Genomic DNA, 7,825 nt, shown 5'->3' with positions numbered 1-7,825 from the left:
GAGAAGTCTGCCGAAGTTGAAACAATTTCAACAACCGAGATTGAATAGTCTGAGATCAATGCGTAAGATCCTAGTAGTTAGGAATTTTTCTTTCCATTATACTTTTTTTCTTTGTAGTTGTATTTTCTTCTACTCTGTTTTGAACAGTATCTGTTTTGTCGGGCCGATGTGCCTGTTCATGTACTTGAACAATCTTGTATCTTTTCAATGCAAGTTTTCTCTTTTCTTCCAAGTGTTGAATATATGCCTTCTTTTCTTCTATGCATGTTTGCTGCTTTCTTTCATGCTTTTCATGCTTCCAAACTTAGAATATTTTTGCGTTTCTTCAAAGTGTACCTTAACTGTATAATAACTCCGGGATACAATACCTCGGATAAACCTTAACTGTTTGCCTCGTCTAACCATTTTCATACCTCGGCTAACACTTTAAAAATAAAAGTATTTTTACAAGTGTTATTGCTTTTTTACCTCCATACACTATCTTCTATTAAGACTTCACCCTTTTCAAGTTTTAATAACCTAGTTGGTCACCTCGGGTAACATGTACCTCGGATACTTTATTTATCATTGCATCGGCTAACTCCAACTTGTAAATTTCTCCGAAATTTCAACAAGTGTTAAGCCCATTTTTGAAAATTTCAACAAGTGTCAAACTCTTAAGTTTGTTCATTACTCCAGCTCTCTGTTCCCTACTGTGAACCTAAGTTCCACTTAAGTTCACATTAAGCATGTGACTATGGTCTTTTGCCGAAGTCAGATTCAAACAAAGGCTTCTCGAGGTGTTTTAACCTTGGTTTCTCTGTTAATGAACTTAGTTCCATTCTGAGTTTGACTTTGCCGATATGGCAAGTCCAGGTTAATTCAACTTAGTTCAACTTCATTATATGCAAGTATAATTTAACTCTGTCATATAATGAGTCTAAGTTATTCGTCATGTTTCATTCAGAAACATCACCAACTTAGTTCAACTCTATTATATGCAAGTATAATTCGAATCTGCCATATAATAAGTCTAAGTTATTCGTCATGTTTCATTCAGAAACATCGCCAACTTAGTTCAACTCTATTATATGCAAGTATAATTCGACTCTTCCATATAATAAGTCTAAGTTATTCGTCATGTTTTATTCAGAAATATCACCAACTTAGTTCAACTTTATTATATGCAAGTATAATTCAACTCTATCATATAATAAGTCTAAGTTATTCGTCATGTTTCATTCAGAAACATCGCCAACTTAGTTCAACTTTATTATATGCAAGTATAATTCAACTCTGCCATATAATAAGTCTAAGTTATTCTATACAAGTATAATTCAACCCTGCCATTTAATAAGTCTAAGTTATTCTATGCAAGTATAATTCAACTCTACCATATAATAAGTCTAAGTTATTCGTCATGTTTCATTCAGAAACATTGCCAACTTAGTTCAACTCTATCATATGCAAGTATAATTCGACTCTGCCATATAATAGGTCTAAGTTATTCATTATGTTTCATCCACAAACATTGCCAACTTAGTTCAACTCTATTATATGCAAGTATAATTCAACTCTGTTATATAATAAGTCTAAGTTATTCGTTATGTTTCATTCAGAAACATCGCCAACTTAGTTCAACTCTATCATATGCAAGTATAATTCAACTCTACAATATGATAAGTCTAAGTTACTCGTTATGTTCACCATGGAAACATCACCATAAGACATTTCGGTCTTATCGTACAATCATGGATTCTAACAACATTTTCACGCTTTTTTACATAGGCTTCGGCATCCTTTTACATGTAGGGTCACCAGAATCCCTATGATATAGCTCTGTGGGCAAGAGATCTGCCCCCTAATTGGATCTCGTGTAAAAAGTCTTCAGTCTAGGAAGGATGTACACATCGCAGTAGAAGTCTAGTAAAAGTCCTTTTGTATAGATGGACTTCTGCCGACAAGCAGAACCTCGCCGGCTTCAGTTTGATCTTGTGTGCTTTTTTTTTTGTTTTTTGGGATCTGGGATCTGCTCATTTAAGCTGAGCTCTTGTCTTCTCAGACTTATTCATCTAGGCAGAGACCTTGTCTTCTGGGATCTGGGGTCCGAGATCTAGAATCTGGGATCTACTCACTTAGGCTGAGCTCTTGTCTTCTCAGACCTAATCATCTAGGCCGAGATCTTGTCTTCTAGGATCTGGGATCCGGGATCTACTCACTTTGGCTGAGCTCTTGTCTTCTCAAACGTATTCATCTAAGCCGAGATCTTGTCTTCTGGGATCTGGGATTCGGGATCTGGAATCTGAGATCTGCTCACTTAGGCTGAGCTCTTGTCTTCTCGAACCTACTCATCTAGGCCGAGATCTTGTCTTCTGGGATCTGGGATCCGAGATCTGAAATTCGGGATCTGCTCACTTAGGCTGAGCTCTTGTCTTCTCGGACCTAATCATCTAGGAATAGATATTATCTTCTAAGATCTGGGATCCGGGATTTGGAATTCGGGATCCGCTTGCTTAGGCTGAGCTCTTGTATTCTCGGACCCAATCATCTAGGCTGAGATCTTGTCTTCTAGGATCCGGGATTCGGGATCTGGAATTCGGGATCTACTCACTTAGGTTGAGCTCTTGTCTTCTTAGACCTAATCATCTAGGCTGAGATCTTGTCTTCTAAAATCTGGGATCCGGGATCTAGAATCCAGGATCTGCTCACTTAGGCTAAGCTCTTGTCTTCTCGGACCTACTCATCTAGGTCGAGATGTTGTCTTTTGGGATCTGGGATCCAGGATCTGGAATTCGAGATCTGCTCACTTAGGCTGAGCTCTTGTCTTCTCGGACCTAATCATCTAGGTTGAGATCTTGTCTTCTAGGATCTGGGATCCGGGATTCAGGATCTGGAATCCGGGATCTGCTCACTTAGGCTAAGCTCTTGTTTTCTCGGACCTAATCATCTAGGCTGAGATCTTGTCTTCTAGGATCTGGGATCCAGTATCTAGAATTCGGGATTTGCTCACTTAGGCAAAGCTCTTGTCTTCTCAGACCAAATCATCTAGGCCAACTTCTTGTCTTCGAGGATCTGGGATCCGAGATCTAGAATCCGAGATCTGCTCACTTAGGCTGAGCTCTTGTCTTCTCGGACCTACTCATTTAGGCCGAGATATTGTCTTCTAGGATCTGGGATCGGGGATCTACTCACTTAGGCTAAGTTCTTGTCTTCTTGGACCTAATCATCTAGGCCGAGATCTTGTCTTCTAGGATCTGGGATCCGGGATCTGGAATTTGGGATTTGCTTGCTTAAGTTGAGCTCTTGTCTTCTCAGACCTAATCATCTAGGTTGAGATGTTGTCTTCTAGGATCTGGGATCCAAGATTCAAGATCTGGAATCCGGGATCTACTTACTTAGGTTGAACTCTTGTCTTCTCGGACCTAATCATCTAGGCCGAGATCTTGTCTTCTAAGATCTGGATCCGGGATCTAGAATCTGGGATCTGCTCACTTAGGTTGAGATATTGTCTTCTCGGACCAACTCATCTAGGCCGAAATCTTGTCTTCTGGGATCTGGGATCTGTTTCCTTAGGATGAGCTCTTGTCTTCTTGGACCTAATCATCTAGGTCGAGATCTTGTCTTCTAGGATCTGGGATCTGGGATTCGGGATCTGGAATCCGGGATCTGCTCACTTAGGCTAAGCTCTTGTCTTCTTGGACCTAATCATCTAGGCCGAGATCTTGTCTTCTAGGATCTGGGATTCGAGATCTAGAATCCAAGATCTGCTCACTTAGGCTAATCATTCTATACTCGAAAATTATCTCCTTAGGAGCGCTCATGCCCCCTGTCTTTACATCCCTTCTGGAAGGGTCTTCATTCCGTTAATGTCAACACATTCTCTATCTTCGTTAAACTAGTCGTTGCCGGCATGTTGATCTTGCACGATGATGGCCATCTTTTCTAACTAAGTCCCCACAGACGGTGCCAAATTGTAGATGTTAATTTTCGACCAGACAACCAAACGGGGAACTCAACTGGAGAGCACCGGCAGAATAGATTAAACCCGAACACCTGCCAACAAGAATATGAGAATATCGTGGTGGTTCATCCACCCAGGGGCACTCCGACGATCAAGTCAGTAATCTTATCTCTCACAGATATCAATACAAGTACTTAAATTTCAACAATGAAAGCATAAAAACATCTCAAATAAAGCATACCTTAAACCCACGAATGTGCCTTACTTTTATAATGATCAGTGTCCAACTTTCCCTAGAAGTCTTACTTCATGGGACTCTATCCTTTACAAGGATAATATTTATCACAACTCACACTATTCAGATTAATATGAACTCCCTCAAGAGTCTCATCTCTATCCAAATAAGTAGATTGATGTCATCTAAGACTCTAGTCCTCTATCCAAATATCTCGAATTTCGGTATTATCGCACCATATCTCGGCACCATAGTCCGCCCATGTGGCACCTCGGCTAACAGCCTTGGCCACGTGGACTACCTAAAAATATGTCCCCATATACATATTAATGAAAAAATTATAATTATAATTATTAATATTTATAAAATATAACTTTAATTTGTAATTACTTTTTAAAAGTATCACTAGTGTGATATTTTCCCTAAATTATACTCATATTTTTTTAGATTTAGAAAAAATACAATTAGTCAAACACTTTTAGCATAAAAAAAAATTATAGAAATCTCAAAATTTCTATCAAATGTCTCAGATGGGTGGTAGAAATTTTGGTAAAATTTTTGATGTCTCTAACATTACTCTTAGCATAATTACACTAATCTCTTGAGGTTTAATTCACATAACATTTGAATACTTTTTTTATTAGTAATTAGTTAGTCATATGATTAAAAAGATAATATCATCATCTATTTTTTATTATAATGTATATTTATTTTAATGTTCACTTACTATCTACATTAATTTTGATCGGTCAATTATATGTTTCTTAAATTTCATGTGTGTGTAATTACTCCAAAATCCTTGAATCTTCACATTTTTCTTTTTTAGGCCCATAAACAAAACAAAAAAAAAAAATTTGATGCGAGAGAAAATGATAAATTATTTTCTTAAATAATAAAGATAAAGAAGGAAAGAAAAATAATAAAGTAGTTACGCTCCGTTTGTTTAGTCTGAAGATATTTTTTGGAAAATATTTTTTTTATTTTCTGATATTTGGAATAATGGAATAATAAAAAATGAAAGTCAACGGAAAATATTTGCTATGGTCAATGAAAAACAAATCCATTTTGGCAGAAAATATTTTCCACTTTCAAAAGGTGAAAAATATTTTTTGAACTAAAATTTTATCAATATTACCACACCACCACCACCACCACCACTCTCACCTCTACTACCACACCACCATTACTTATCACCGTTACCATTGCCACCATCGCCGTCCACCGCCTTCACCTTCGTTCCACCACCAAACATAGAAAATAGTGAAGTATCAATTAATCTCAAAATGTGATCTTATATACTATTTAGTTTTCAAAATTTTTTTATGAACCCAAAGATCCCATTAAAGTGAAAATTATATAAAATGGTAGTCATTTTTATGTTTGGGTTTAATTTTTGATAGGTAAAAGTAGATTTCTCCAAATGTGAAATTATAGGCAATCCACACTATAGATGTTTTGGATATTCCCTCATTTTAGAATAAATCTCACATTACAAATAAGAACGTAACACTCTCCAATGTAACACATTAAAAAAATTCTTAGTGTACTTATCTCAAACGTAACATCGTAGCACTCCGAAAAAACTCCTTAACATACTTTTTCCAAACGTAACACTCCAATGTACCACACAAAAAAAACTCCTTATGTATTTTTCCCAAACATAATACTCCAATGAATGTAATCTCAAACGTAACACTCGAATGTAACAAACTCTAATGTAACACGCATAAAAAATATTAAAAAACTCCTTAGTAGATTTTTCCTAAATGTAATACTTAAATCTAACACACACACACACAAAAAAAAAAAAAAAAAAAAAACTCCTTAGTTTGTTTTTTTCCAAACGTAACACTTCAATAATCATTGTAATTTCAAACGTAATACTCCAATGTAACACACACAAAAATATTTAAAAACTTCTTAATGGACTTTTTCTAAGCATAACACTCAAATGTAACACACCCAAAAACACACACACACACACACAAAAAAAAAAAAAAAAAACTCCTTAGTGTATTATTTTAAAACATAACATTCCAATTAATGTAACACACTAAAACTCCAAATGTGAAATAAGAATTGAAATTAACCACACCTATTACAATTACACCGACATTACCATAATATTTATGTGACACAGATAGTTGATGAGCCAAAACAATGATAGCTAGTACGTTGGTACAATGTTACAACTACCCCTCTCTCTTGTGAACACGACACCTCGTAACATCATCGCATACAGAAAATAAAAACTTAACACACCACAAACATGTGACACGCTACATATGTACATAATGGACGTACCAACGTCATATGATATGTCAATGGTGACCCAAAATGTTTCCTTAAAAAAATCAACATATCCAAAACAAAACAACCACATTGAACTATTCATCCGACCAGTCCAACAAAACACAATAAACAACACAAAAAAGCACAACAACGAATCATCATAACGACAAAAAAAGGCCGCAATAATAAACTCGGCAACACGCCAAACCAATCGCAAAAACCAGCGCAACAAAACGCATTAAACATAAAACATCAACAAACCGATGCAGTATCTTGCGATAATTCCACCCCAGACTAGAACAAACAAACTTTGCACTTCCTTTGTTGGAACACCACACCACCAGAAAATGAGTTTCAACATCTAACATCAAACCTGAATATCCATGCAGCAGACGTTACTGAAACGACACCCTCCAATCCTCCAAAAAATATACCAACACACATAACATTTTCATTCTCATCTCACAAACGAGTAAAAGATTTGGAAAAATTATTCACAGAAGGGCAATCAAGTAAACTTAAATGGCACCAAATCAAACAAAGCCTCCATTCTAAAAACAAAAAAGACTAATTGATTCAAAAGTAAACACTTGAAACTAATTGGATCAACATTCTCTCAAATGAGATTTCTGAGTAAATTTTTCCATAGAAAAATGTTTTATTAAAAAAAAAAAAACAAATTCCGTACAAAATATTTTCCATTCACCTAAATAAACGGAACATAAGTAAATAATTTTGCAAAACAATAAAGAAAGATCTTTGCAAACATTACTTCTCTTTTCAATGAGTCAGGAAATTGAAATGTCATTTTAGTTAAAAATAGGAAAAATAATATCGCATTACTATAAAATTTTGCAACAAAGTTCATAAAAATTTTCACCAAACTAATATTTTTTTTCTTAGTAACCACTTAAATGATATTTTCCTTAGAATTGAAGGCTATAAAAGAATGAGTCGATGAATCCCACCTTAACTACTTTGAATTTACCCCAAATGAAAATGTATGGCTGAGATTAAATCTGTGTAGTATAGAATTCATGTGTAAAGTAAATTCGAATTACAAAATGATAATTCTAGATAGTTAGGTCTGAGTTTATACTATCATTGGTAGAAAAATATTTTAAAATAGTTTCTATTCTCAAATGTGCTAAAATCAAAACTGAAAATTTGTTCTAATTTTTTTGAAAAACTTAGTAAAAAAAATAATTAATTTTCTTGAAACCATAATGTTGCTTTTGATTTTTATTATTTTTTGATTTTCGAATGTAAATATGCACTTTTATGTGGTATATATAATCTTTTAAAATTTTCTAATATATGTTGTAAGGACACACATTAATAAAACATATAAAAAATTA

The sequence above is a fragment of the Camellia sinensis genome, chromosome 3, assembly GCF_055761805.1.
Source record: "Camellia sinensis isolate YWXY chromosome 3, ASM5576180v1, whole genome shotgun sequence".
NCBI lineage: Eukaryota > Viridiplantae > Streptophyta > Magnoliopsida > Ericales > Theaceae > Camellia > Camellia sinensis.
Note: the sequence above shows the minus strand (reverse complement) of the source record.